This window comes from Oncorhynchus nerka, unplaced genomic scaffold (assembly GCF_034236695.1).
Source record: "Oncorhynchus nerka isolate Pitt River unplaced genomic scaffold, Oner_Uvic_2.0 unplaced_scaffold_1012, whole genome shotgun sequence".
Taxonomy (NCBI): Eukaryota; Metazoa; Chordata; class Actinopteri; order Salmoniformes; family Salmonidae; genus Oncorhynchus; species Oncorhynchus nerka.
In genome coordinates, this window is record NW_027040282.1 from 108,467 (window position 1) to 120,423 (window position 11,957).

Sequence of the window (11,957 nt, forward strand, 5' to 3'; positions counted from 1 at the left end):
TGAGAGGTTAGCATGTTTTGTTGTAGCCTCTGTTATTGGTAATGGTGAGAGGTTAGCATGTTGTTGTAGCCTCTGTTATTGGTAATGGTGAGAGGTTAGCATGTTTTGTTGTAGCCTCTGTTATTGGTAATGGTGAGAGGTTAGCATGTTTTGTTGTAGTCTCTGTTATTGGTAATGGTGAGAGGTTAGCATGTTGTTGTAGCCTCTGTTATTGGTAATGGTGAGAGGTTAGCATGTTTTGTTGTAGCCTCTGTTATTGGTAATGGTGAGAGGTTAGCATGTTTTGTTGTAGCCTCTGTTATTGGTAATGGTGAGAGGTTAGCATGTTTTGTTGTAGCCTCTGTTATTGGTAATGGTGAGAGGTTAGTATGTTTTGTTGTAGCCTCTGTTATTGGTAATGGTGAGAGGTTAGCATGTTTTGTTGTAGTCTCTGTTATTGGTAATGGTGAGAGGTTAGCATGTTTTGTTGTAGTCTCTGTTTTTGGTAATGGTGAGAGGTTAGCATGTTTTGTTGTAGCCTCTGTTATTGGTAATGGTGAGAGGTTAGCATGTTTTGTTGTAGCCTCTGTTATTGGTAATGGTGAGAGGTTAGCATGTTTTGTTGTAGCCTCTGTTATTGGTAATGGTGAGAGGTTAGCATGTTGTTGTAGCCTCTGTTATTGGTAATGGTGAGAGGTTAGCATGTTTTGTTGTAGCCTCTGTTATTGGTAATGGTGAGAGGTTAGCATGTTTTGTTGTAGTCTCTGTTATTGGTAATGGTGAGAGGTTAGCATGTTGTTGTAGCCTCTGTTATTGGTAATGGTGAGAGGTTAGCATGTTGTTGTAGCCTCTGTTATTGGTAATGGTGAGAGGTTAGCATGTTTTGTTGTAGCCTCTGTTATTGGTAATGGTGAGAGGTTAGCATGTTTTGTTGTAGCCTCTGTTATTGGTAATGGTGAGAGGTTAGTATGTTTTGTTGTAGCCTCTGTTATTGGTAATGGTGAGAGGTTAGCATGTTTTGTTGTAGTCTCTGTTATTGGTAATGGTGAGAGGTTAGCATGTTTTGTTGTAGTCTCTGTTATTGGTAATGGTGAGAGGTTTAGCATGTTTTAGCATGTTTTGTAGTCTCTGTTATTGGTAATGGTGAGAGGTTAGCATGTTTTGTTGTAGCCTCTGTTATTGGTAATGGTGAGAGGTTAGCATGTTTTGTTGTAGCCTCTGTTATTGGTAATGGTGAGAGGTTAGCATGTTTTGTTGTAGCCTCTGTTATTGGTAATGGTGAGAGGTTAGCATGTTTTGTTGTAGCCTCTGTTATTGGTAATGGTGAGAGGTTAGCATGTTTTGTTGTAGCCTCTGTTATTGGTAATGGTGAGAGGTTAGCATGTTTTGTTGTAGCCTCTGTTATTGGTAATGGTGAGAGGTTAGCATGTTTTGTTGTAGTCTCTGTTATTGGTAATGGTGAGAGGTTAGCATGTTTTGTTGTAGTCTCTGTTATTGGTAATGGTGAGAGGTTAGCATGTTTTGTTGTAGCCTCTGTTATTGGTAATGGTGAGAGGTTAGCATGTTTTGTTGTAGCCTCTGTTATTGGTAATGGTGAGAGGTTAGTATGTTTTGTTGTAGCCTCTGTTATTGGTAATGGTGAGAGGTTAGCATGTTTTGTTGTAGCCTCTGTTATTGGTAATGGTGAGAGGTTAGTATGTTTTGTTGTAGTCTCTGTTATTGGTAATGGTGAGAGGTTAGCATGTTTTGTTGTAGCCTCTGTTATTGGTAATGGTGAGAGGTTAGCATGTTTTGTTGTAGCCTCTGTTATTGGTAATGGTGAGAGGTTAGCATGTTTTGTTGTAGCCTCTGTTATTGGTAATGGTGAGAGGTTAGCATGTTTTGTTGTAGCCTCTGTTATTGGTAATGGTGAGAGGTTAGCATGTTTTGTTGTAGTCTCTGTTATTGGTAATGGTGAGAGGTTAGCATGTTGTTGTAGCCTCTGTTATTGGTAATGGTGAGAGGTTAGCATGTTTTGTTGTAGCCTCTGTTATTGGTAATGGTGAGAGGTTAGCATGTTTTGTTGTAGCCTCTGTTATTGGTAATGGTGAGAGGTTAGCATGTTTTGTTGTAGCCTCTGTTATTGGTAATGGTGAGAGGTTAGTATGTTTTGTTGTAGCCTCTGTTATTGGTAATGGTGAGAGGTTAGCATGTTTTGTTGTAGTCTCTGTTATTGGTAATGGTGAGAGGTTAGCATGTTTTGTTGTAGTCTCTGTTATTGGTAATGGTGAGAGGTTAGCATGTTTTGTTGTAGTCTCTGTTATTGGTAATGGTGAGAGGTTAGCATGTTTTGTTGTAGCCTCTGTTATTGGTAATGGTGAGAGGTTAGCATGTTTTGTTGTAGCCTCTGTTATTGGTAATGGTGAGAGGTTAGCATGTTTTGTTGTAGCCTCTGTTATTGGTAATGGTGAGAGGTTAGCATGTTTTGTTGTAGCCTCTGTTATTGGTAATGGTGAGAGGTTAGCATGTTTTGTTGTAGCCTCTGTTATTGGTAATGGTGAGAGGTTAGCATGTTTTGTTGTAGCCTCTGTTATTGGTAATGGTGAGAGGTTAGCATGTTTTGTTGTAGCCTCTGTTATTGGTAATGGTGAGAGGTTAGCATGTTTTGTTGTAGTCTCTGTTATTGGTAATGGTGAGAGGTTAGTATGTTTTGTTGTAGTCTCTGTTATTGGTAATGGTGAGAGGTTAGCATGTTTTGTTGTAGTCTCTGTTATTGGTAATGGTGAGAGGTTAGCATGTTTTGTTGTAGCCTCTGTTATTGGTAATGGTGAGAGGTTAATGTTTTGTTGTAGCCTCTGTTATTGGTAATTAGTATGTTTTGTTGTAGCCTCTGTTATTGGTAATGGTGAGAGGTTAGCATGTTTTGTTGTAGCCTCTGTTATTGGTAATGGTGAGAGGTTAGCATGTTTTGTTGTAATGGTCAATATATTATTTATTAGATTGTTTAAAAAAAAAAAAAAAAAAAATTAACCTTTATTTTAGGATTTAGGATCATTTTTACCTATGTTTTATTTAACGAGGCAAGTCAGTTAAGAACAAATTCTTATTTTCAATGACGGCCTAGGAACAGTGGGTTAACTGCCTGTTAAATGGCAGAACGACAGATTTGTACCTTGTCAGCTTGGGGATTTGAACTTGCAACCTTCCAGTTACTAGTCCAACGCTAGTCAAACGCTCTAACCATTAGGCTACCCTGCCGATCATTCATGATCTTTCTCAATCATGGCATCATCAGTCACAAGCTGATGTAGTCACTGTGTTCAAAGAATATGGGACCAAATACTCAACTTTTGACTAATTTAATAAACTATAAGTGAATTGGTCAGAATACTTATAACTTCTTCAAATAGACTAGGTACATAACATACTTTTTTTTTTCTAAATCGTGAAACAGATTGTATTAAAATACCCTCAAATAAAAGGTGACATTATATACTGTTGAAAAAAATATACTGCCACTAATTTCACCACCAAAGAATAGCAGTGTGATTTTAATATGATTTGACTCTTTGCAGGCTGTCAGGCTGTCTAGTCACAGAGGAAGGCTGTGCTTCTCTGGTCTCAGCTCTGAGGTCAAACCCCTCACACCTGAGAGAGCTGGACCTGAGCTACAATCACCCAGGAGACTCAGGAGTCAGACTGCTCTCTGCTGGACTGGAGGATCCACACTGCAGACTGGAGAAACTCAAGTATGTAGAGGGTTTATGTCAATGTTCATATCAGACATGTTGGACTTATCAGGCTGGTTAAGACAAACATTATTACCACTTGGACAAAAATAAGTGCTGACTGCTGACTGTGTATGTGTGTGTGTGTCCAGTGTGTGTGTGTCTCCAGTGTGTGTGTCTCCAGTGTGTCCAGTGTGTGTTCATTGTGTGTGTGTGTGTGTGTGTGTCCAGTGTGTGTGTGTCCAGTGGACACTTGCCACACGCACACTGGACACACACACACAATGAACACACACTGGACACACTGAGACACACACACACACTGACACACACACACACACACACACACACACTGAGACACACACACACTGGACACACACACACACACTGGACACACGCACACTGGACACACACACACAATGAACACACACTGGACACACACACACACACTGGAGACACACACACACACACACACACTGGAGACGCACACACACTAGAGACACACACACACACACACTGGAGACACACACACACACACTGGAGACACACACACACACACACTGGAGACATGCACACACACACACACTGGAGACACACACACACACACACACTGGAGACCCACACACACTGGAGTGTGTGAGTTCAGGTGTATCCCTCAATGACTGTCTGTTCTTCTGCTTACCGCTACATTGTGGAACATGGTGGAGAGAACAGAATGAATCCTGGGATTAGAAAATGTGAGTGTTGACTGCTGTGAAGAATATAGGGTTCAAGAATCAATCTTAATTCAAGTTAAGTCCAAGTCAAAGACCACCATCATTACTGACTTGGTCATATTAAATATCAGCTGTAGTTCTACAGAAGCAGAAATCAGGGACACCAACGTTTACAAAGAGTTGCTTTGACTGTGTGTGTGTGTGTGTGTGTGTGTGTGTGTGTGTGTGTGTGTGTGTGTGTGTGTGTGTGTGTGCGTGCGTGCGTGCGTGCGTGCGTGCGTGCGTGCGTGCGTGCGTGCGTGCGTGCGTGCGTGTGTAATTAATGGGAATAAGTGTGTTTTATATTACCATACAGTATAACATATGATCATTCAACAAGTCTCAAGTTACCTTAACTTCTCCTTTTGATACCTAGAAACATCTACATTACATGAATTAGTGAAAAGTGAGTTAACATTCTAATGTGAATGATGATGATTTCTAATTTTGTGTCTGGTTTCATCCATCAGATGTCTGTGATCTCACACTGGACCTAAACACAGTAAACAGACACCTCTCTCTGTCTGAGGAGAACAGAAAGGTGACATGGAGGAGAGAGAAGCAGGAGAGAGAAGCAGCCGTATCCTGATCACCCAGAGAGATTTAAGGACTGGCAGCAGGTGCTGTGTAGAGAGGGTCTGACTGGGCGCTGTTACTGGGAGGTAGAGAGGAGTGGGAGAGGTGCTGTTATAGGAGTGACATATAAAGGAATCAGCAGGGGAGGAAGGGGTAGGGACAGTAGGCTTGGATACAATGACAAGTCCTGGAGTCTGTACTGCTGTGACAACCGTTACTATGCCTGGCACAATAATAATCTCACTACCATAGATGTCCCCTCCTCCGGCTCCCACAGAGTAGGAGTGTATCTGGACTGGCCAGCCGGCACTCAGTCCTTCTATAGAGCCTCCTCTGACACACTGACCCACCTGTTCACATTCACCTCCACATTCACTGAGCCCCTCTATCCAGGGTTTTGGGTTTGGGGTGATGGCGACTCAGTGTCCCTGAAATAATAATAATTGTCACACAGACACGCACACGCACACACACACACACACTGAACACACACACACACACACACTGGACACACACACACACGAGCTGGACACACACACACTGGACAAACACACACACACACACAATTGGACACACACACAAAATGGACAAAAACACAAACACACACACACACACACTGGACAAACACACAAACACACACACACACACACACACACTGGACAAACAAAAACACACACGCTGGACACAGACATACACACGCTGGACACACACACACACTGGACACACACACACACACACTGGACACACACACACTGGACACACACAAAAACACACACACACACACACACTGGACACACACACAAAAAACACACACACACACACACTGGACAAACACACAAACACACACACACACACACACTGGACAAACACACACAATGGACTCACAAAAACACACACACACAATGGACAAACACACACACACATACTGGACAAACAAACACACACACACACACACACACACACACTGGACACACACACACTGAACACACACACACATTGGACAAACACACACACACTGGACAAAAACAAACAGCCACACTGGACAAACACACACACACACACACACACACACACTGGACAAACAAAAACACACACACACACACACACTGGACACACACACACACTGGACACACTGGACACACACACTGGACACACACACACACACACACACAAACACTGGACAAACAAACACACACACACACTGGACAAACACAAACACACACATTGGACACACACATTGGACACACACACACTGGACAAACACACACACACACACTGGACACACTGGACACACACATTGGACACACACACACACACATGCGCGTCTTCCTATAGTTGTGAGGACCTTGACCCAGGACCTCTTACGATAACACTGTTAAAATACCAATAATAATAATGATAATTTGTTGTCTTTTATGTTGAACAACAAATTGTACAATTATATACAATTATATATATATAATTACACTGGACAAACAAACACACACAAAAACAGAGTGGACACACACACACACACAGGACACACACACACTGGACAAACACACACTGAATGGACAAACACACACACACACACACACATACAGGACACACACTGGACACACACATTGGACACACACACACACACACACACACACACATGTAATTGTGAGGATGGATCCTCTGTTTATCATCTTGTTTTATACTGTTTTAGATGGATCCTCTGTTTATCATCTTGTTTTATACTGTTTTAGATGGATCCTCTGTTTATCATCTTGTTTTATACTGTTTTAGATGGATCCTCTGTTTATCATCTTGTTTTATACTGTTTTAGATGGATCCTCTGTTTATCATCTTGTTTTATACTGTTTTAGATGGATCCTCTGTTTATCATCTTGTTTTATACTGTTTTAGATGGATCCTCTGTTTATCATCTTGTTTTATACTGTTTTAGATGGATCCTCTGTTTATCATCTTGTTTTATACTGTTTTAGATGGATCCTCTGTTTATCATCTTGTTTTATACTGTTTTAGATGGATCCTCTGTTTATCATCTTGTTTTATACTGTTTTAGATGGATCCTCTGTTTAAACATTTAAACTCTTACAATAACACCGTTTTAAGATAACAATGTGATCATTTGTTGTATGTTTTTATGTTGAATAACAAATTGTACAATTATATATATATGCTCTATAGTTGTACTTGTATACAAGGATATATTGTACTTTTCATAATAAAACATAATTTAATCTAGAAAAAGCCTGTTCATTGTGAAAACAGTTTGGTTATCGATTCTTCATTGCCTCTGACAGTCGCAGGTTGATGTTTGTCATGAATCTTGACCTGAAGGCAGGTTGACGTTTGTCATGAATCTTGACCTGGAGGCAGGTTGATGTTTGTCATGAATTTTGACCTGGAGGCAGGTTGATGTTTGTCATGAATCTTGACCTGAAGGCAGGTTGACGTTTGTCATGAATCTTGACCTGGAGGCAGGTTGATGTTTGTCATGAATCTTGACCTGGAGGCAGGTTGATGTTTGTCATGAATCTTGACCTGGAGGCAGGTTGACGTTTGTCATGAATCTGACCTGGAGGCAGGTTGATGTTTGTCATGAATCTTGACCTGGAGGCAGGTTGACGTTTGTCATGAATCTTGACCTGGAGGCAGGTTGACGTTTGTCATGAATCTTGACCTGGAGGCAGGTTGATGTTTGTCATGAATCTTGACCTGGAGGCAGGTTGATGTTTGTCATGAATCTTGACCTGGAGGCAGGTTGATGTTTGTCATGAATCTTGACCTGGAGGCAGGTTGATGTTTGTCATGAATCTTGACCTGGAGGCAGGTTGATGTTTGTCTTGAATCTTGACCCTCAGTCCCCAGGTGGGTAGATGGCAGGTTGTATAAAGAGAAGCTAGTGATGTGGGGGTTCTCTCATAACCCTCAGTCCCCAGGTGGGTAGATGGCAGGTTGAATAAAGAGAAGCTAGTGATGTGGGGTTCTCTCATAACCCTCAGTCCCCAGGTGGGTAGATGGCAGGTTGAATAAAGAGAAGCTAGTGATGTGGGGTTCTCTCATAACCCTCAGTCCCCAGGTGGGTAGATGGCAGGTTGAATAAAGAGAAGCTAGTGATGTGGGGTTCTCTCATAACCCTCAGTCCCCAGGTGGGTAGATGGCAGGTTGAATAAAGAGAAGCTAGTGATGTGGGGTTCTCTCATAACCCTCAGTCCCCAGGTGGGTAGATGGCAGGTTGAATAAAGAGAAGCTAGTGATGTGGGGTTCTCTCATAACCCTCAGTCCCCAGGTGGGTAGATGGCAGGTTGAATAAAGAGAAGCTAGTGATGTGGGGGTTCTCTCATAACCCTCAGTTCCCAGGTGGGTAGATGGCAGGTTGAATAAAGAGAAGCTAGTGATGTGGGGTTCTCTCATAACCCTTAGTCCCCAGGTGGGTAGATGGCAGGTTGAATAAAGAGAAGCTAGTGATGTGGGGGTTCTCTCATAACCCTTAGTCCCCAGGTGGGTAGATGGCAGGTTGAATAAAGAGAAGCTAGTGATGTGGGGGTTCTCTCATAACCCTCAGTTCCCAGGTGGGTAGATGGCAGGTTGAATAAAGAGAAGCTAGTGATGTGGGGGTTCTCTCATAACCCTCAGTCCCCAGGTGGGTAGATGGCAGGTTGAATAAAGAGAAGCTAGTGATGTGGGGGTTCTCTCATAACCCTTAGTCCCCAGGTGGGTAGATGGCAGGTTGAATAAAGGATTTTTTTAATCAATAATGACTAATTCTGTATATATTTCAATCAGGACTGACTAATCAGAATACTATTATGTTACTGTATATGTACTAATCAGAATACTATTATGTTACTGTATATGTATGCATTTTCTTTTAACCTTAGTACTGAATATAATGTGTAAATATAATCAAGAATTAGAGCAATGACTGTCTGTTCCTTGGTAGAAATGAATGAACTTATAGCCAGACTGGCTAGAATGCTTATCTACACAGGCAGACCTTGGCTCGGATCATAAATGATCTAAGTGTTGAGAACCATACAGACATTGTACTGGAGCGGAGATGAGACGGGGTAGACGGGGTAGACGGGGTAGACGGGATAGTACGAAAACTAATGACGTCATTTTCAGTTTATAATCTGTGGTAAACTGTATCGTGTTCAGTACTCTCGAGAATAAACGCTGTTGATTGGTTTTGAGACTGGTCTCTGTCCATTTCATGCAAATAAGAGTCTTACAAATTCTTAGGAATTGACAGTGTTTAATTTTAATTGGGTATTAAAACATATAGGAATTTAATTTCTGTAACAGGTGATAACTGTGTTTGTGGAGTAAAGTATGTGTATCTGTTGGTTTGAAATAAACTTTGAGTGAATATCAGTGAATATTGTTTTTTGAGACTGATTTATGTGATTAAAGAAAACTGTAGTATCCAATACGTGTACTTCACATGGATCTATTATGTTTTTAACCTTAATGGATGGGTGGTGACTGTTGAGAATGATAATGAATTCAGTGAATAGTTGGATATCATGAGGCCAGGCTCCTATAATGTCGTCTAGAAGTCTGTAATATAATGTAGGTTCATGTGGGCACTTGGCCAATGCCTCTCTCTCCCATTCAGCCATGTAAATGTTTGCATATTCCGGGGGCAAATTTCTTGCCCATAGCTGTTCCCTCCACCTGTAAGTATTGCTTATCATTGAACATAAAGTCGTTGTGCGTGAGGCTGATTTCTAATAATTGTAGTATTTCATTCTCTGGTCTATTGCTATCTGGGTGTGCATGGAAAATATTTCTGACCGTCTGTACTCCTGTTGCTGTATTTATGTTAGTGTATAAGCTATTAATGTCTATAGTGGAGATATATGTTTGGGAGTGAACAACTATGGGTTTGATCTTCTCAAGAAAGTGATAAGTTTCTCTGAGGTAGCTGGGGTGTCTAGTCGAGAGGGTTGATATAATGATCAATATATTGGGCTATGTTGTATGATTCACTATTACAGTCTGATACGATTGGCCTGCCAGGAGGAACTTCATAGGGAATAGTCCAGGTTTCTGGTTCTTTATGAATTTTGCAAAGCAGATAAAACAGTCTAGGTGGTGGAGTGTCTGGTCCAAATAGAAAGTCTGATGTGCCGTTTATCATAAAGTGTTTGTATGATTCTACGTAATGTAGTCTGGGTCTGTGGTTGTAGGCTGTTTCCTATTGGTACATAATACTTGGTGTTGGATAACTGTCTATTTGCCTCGTATGTGTATTGATGTTTATCTAGGACCACTGTTTCAGATCCCTTATCTGCCGGTTTCAATATTATGTGAGGGTTGTTTATAAGTTCTTTTATGGCTTGTCTTTCGATGCGGGTGATGTTGTCCTCTCTATCTGCCTGGGTGTGATAGTTGTGAAGGGTGTCTTGGTCGGTTCTGATTAGGTTCTTTACCCTCCTATCTATCTGGGACAGTTTGGGTTCCCAGATTGAAGGAAGGGTGAATGGTAAATGGTTGTCATTCGTCTGATAGTCAAAGTAGTCTAGAAGTTTAAGTCGTCTATGATATTTATATGTGTCCCTATGAAGTTCCTCCCAGTCAAATTTACCAGGGCGGGGAATGAAAGACAACCCCTCTCCAAAAGTTGGGTCTGTGCTGTTGTGAGTTGAAAAGACTTGGATAAATTCATGATGTTTGATGAGAAGGGGTCAACTACCCCCTCTGCTGGGTAATCTAAGAAAGCAACTGGGGGAGGAAAGGGGGAGAGAGTACAGGGGTTGGGGGAAAAGAAGGGTGTGGTATGGCTAGGTGGATCCAAATTGTGGGTAGAGCCTATTCTAAATGTAGCTGCTCACACCAATTCTTAAAAATGAGGTCTGTTGTGGTTGTTGTCCAGTGTATCAGGTCTGTTGTTGTGTGGAATTCATCATGGGGTATCTCCAAGAGAAATGGGCCATGTGTGGTGATGTAACCGTTAATGACTGAGGTTTCGTTTTCGATCTGGTGAAAGGAGGTGTGAGTGGTTAATAATGGGGATGTAAATAATTGCATTAGGGAAAGTGACTCTTGCTTCCTTGTGCATTGATGCAATCTGTTTGATTGATGTTTTGTATGGGTCATTATCCATATTGTTTATGCCCACCGAGAGAACCACTATGCATGCTGGTGTCTAAATGAACCTCTGTTTTCTCCAGAACATTTGTGAAATGATCAAATCTTGCTCCAGGGTAACTGTCCACTTGTATGTTTGGGTTATGAAATGGAGGGATTCTATTAACATTTGAGTCTCCCAAGACTAGTATTGGTTTATTTCCCTTAAAATTCCAATCCGCCACCTTGCCTTTTGGTCTGTCTTTATGGAACGATGGTTTCTGAAGGGTTGCTGGGGTTGGGGGTTGATGCTGGGGCTGAGGCTGGGGTTGGGGGTTGATGCTGGGGCTGAGGCTGGGGGTTGATGGTGGGGCTGGGGTTGGGGGTTGATGCTGGGGCTGGGGCTGAGGCTGGGGTTGGGGGTTGATGCTGGGGCTGGGGCTGAGGCTGGGGTTGGGGGTTGATGCTGGGGCTGGGGCTGAGGCTGGGGTTGGGGGTTGATGCTGGGGCTGAGGCTGGGGTTGGGGTTGATGCTGGGGCTGAGGCTGGGGTTGATGCTGGGGCTGAGGCTGGGGTTGGGGTTGATGCTGGGGCTGAGGCTGGGGTTGATGCTGGGGCTGAGGCTGGGGGTTGATGCTGGGGCTGAGGCTGGGGGTTGATGCTGGGGCTGAGGCTGGGGTTGGGGGTTGATGCTGGGGCTGAGGCTGGGGTTGGGGGTTGATGCTGGGGCTGAGGCTGGGGGTTGATGCTGGGGCTAAGGCTGGGGTTGGGGGTTGATGCTGGGGCTGAGGCTGGGGCTGAGGTTGGAATTCAAACTGGGGTTAGTATGTTGAGGCGCCAGTTATACAGGGTCTCGGACTGGCAGTGACATGGT

The 11,957-nt window shown here is 42.6% G+C and overlaps 1 long non-coding RNA gene across 1 annotated transcript; it reads left to right on the forward strand.

The window, feature by feature from the left end:
* The first annotated feature begins 4,326 nt into the window (after nt 1-4,326).
* On the forward strand, nt 4,327-5,672 carry LOC135570221 (uncharacterized). The gene is made up of 2 exons (XR_010463458.1): nt 4,327-4,423; nt 4,912-5,672. It is a non-coding gene; the product is annotated as an uncharacterized LOC135570221 (long non-coding RNA).
* Nucleotides 5,673-11,957: the final 6,285 nt, after the last annotated feature.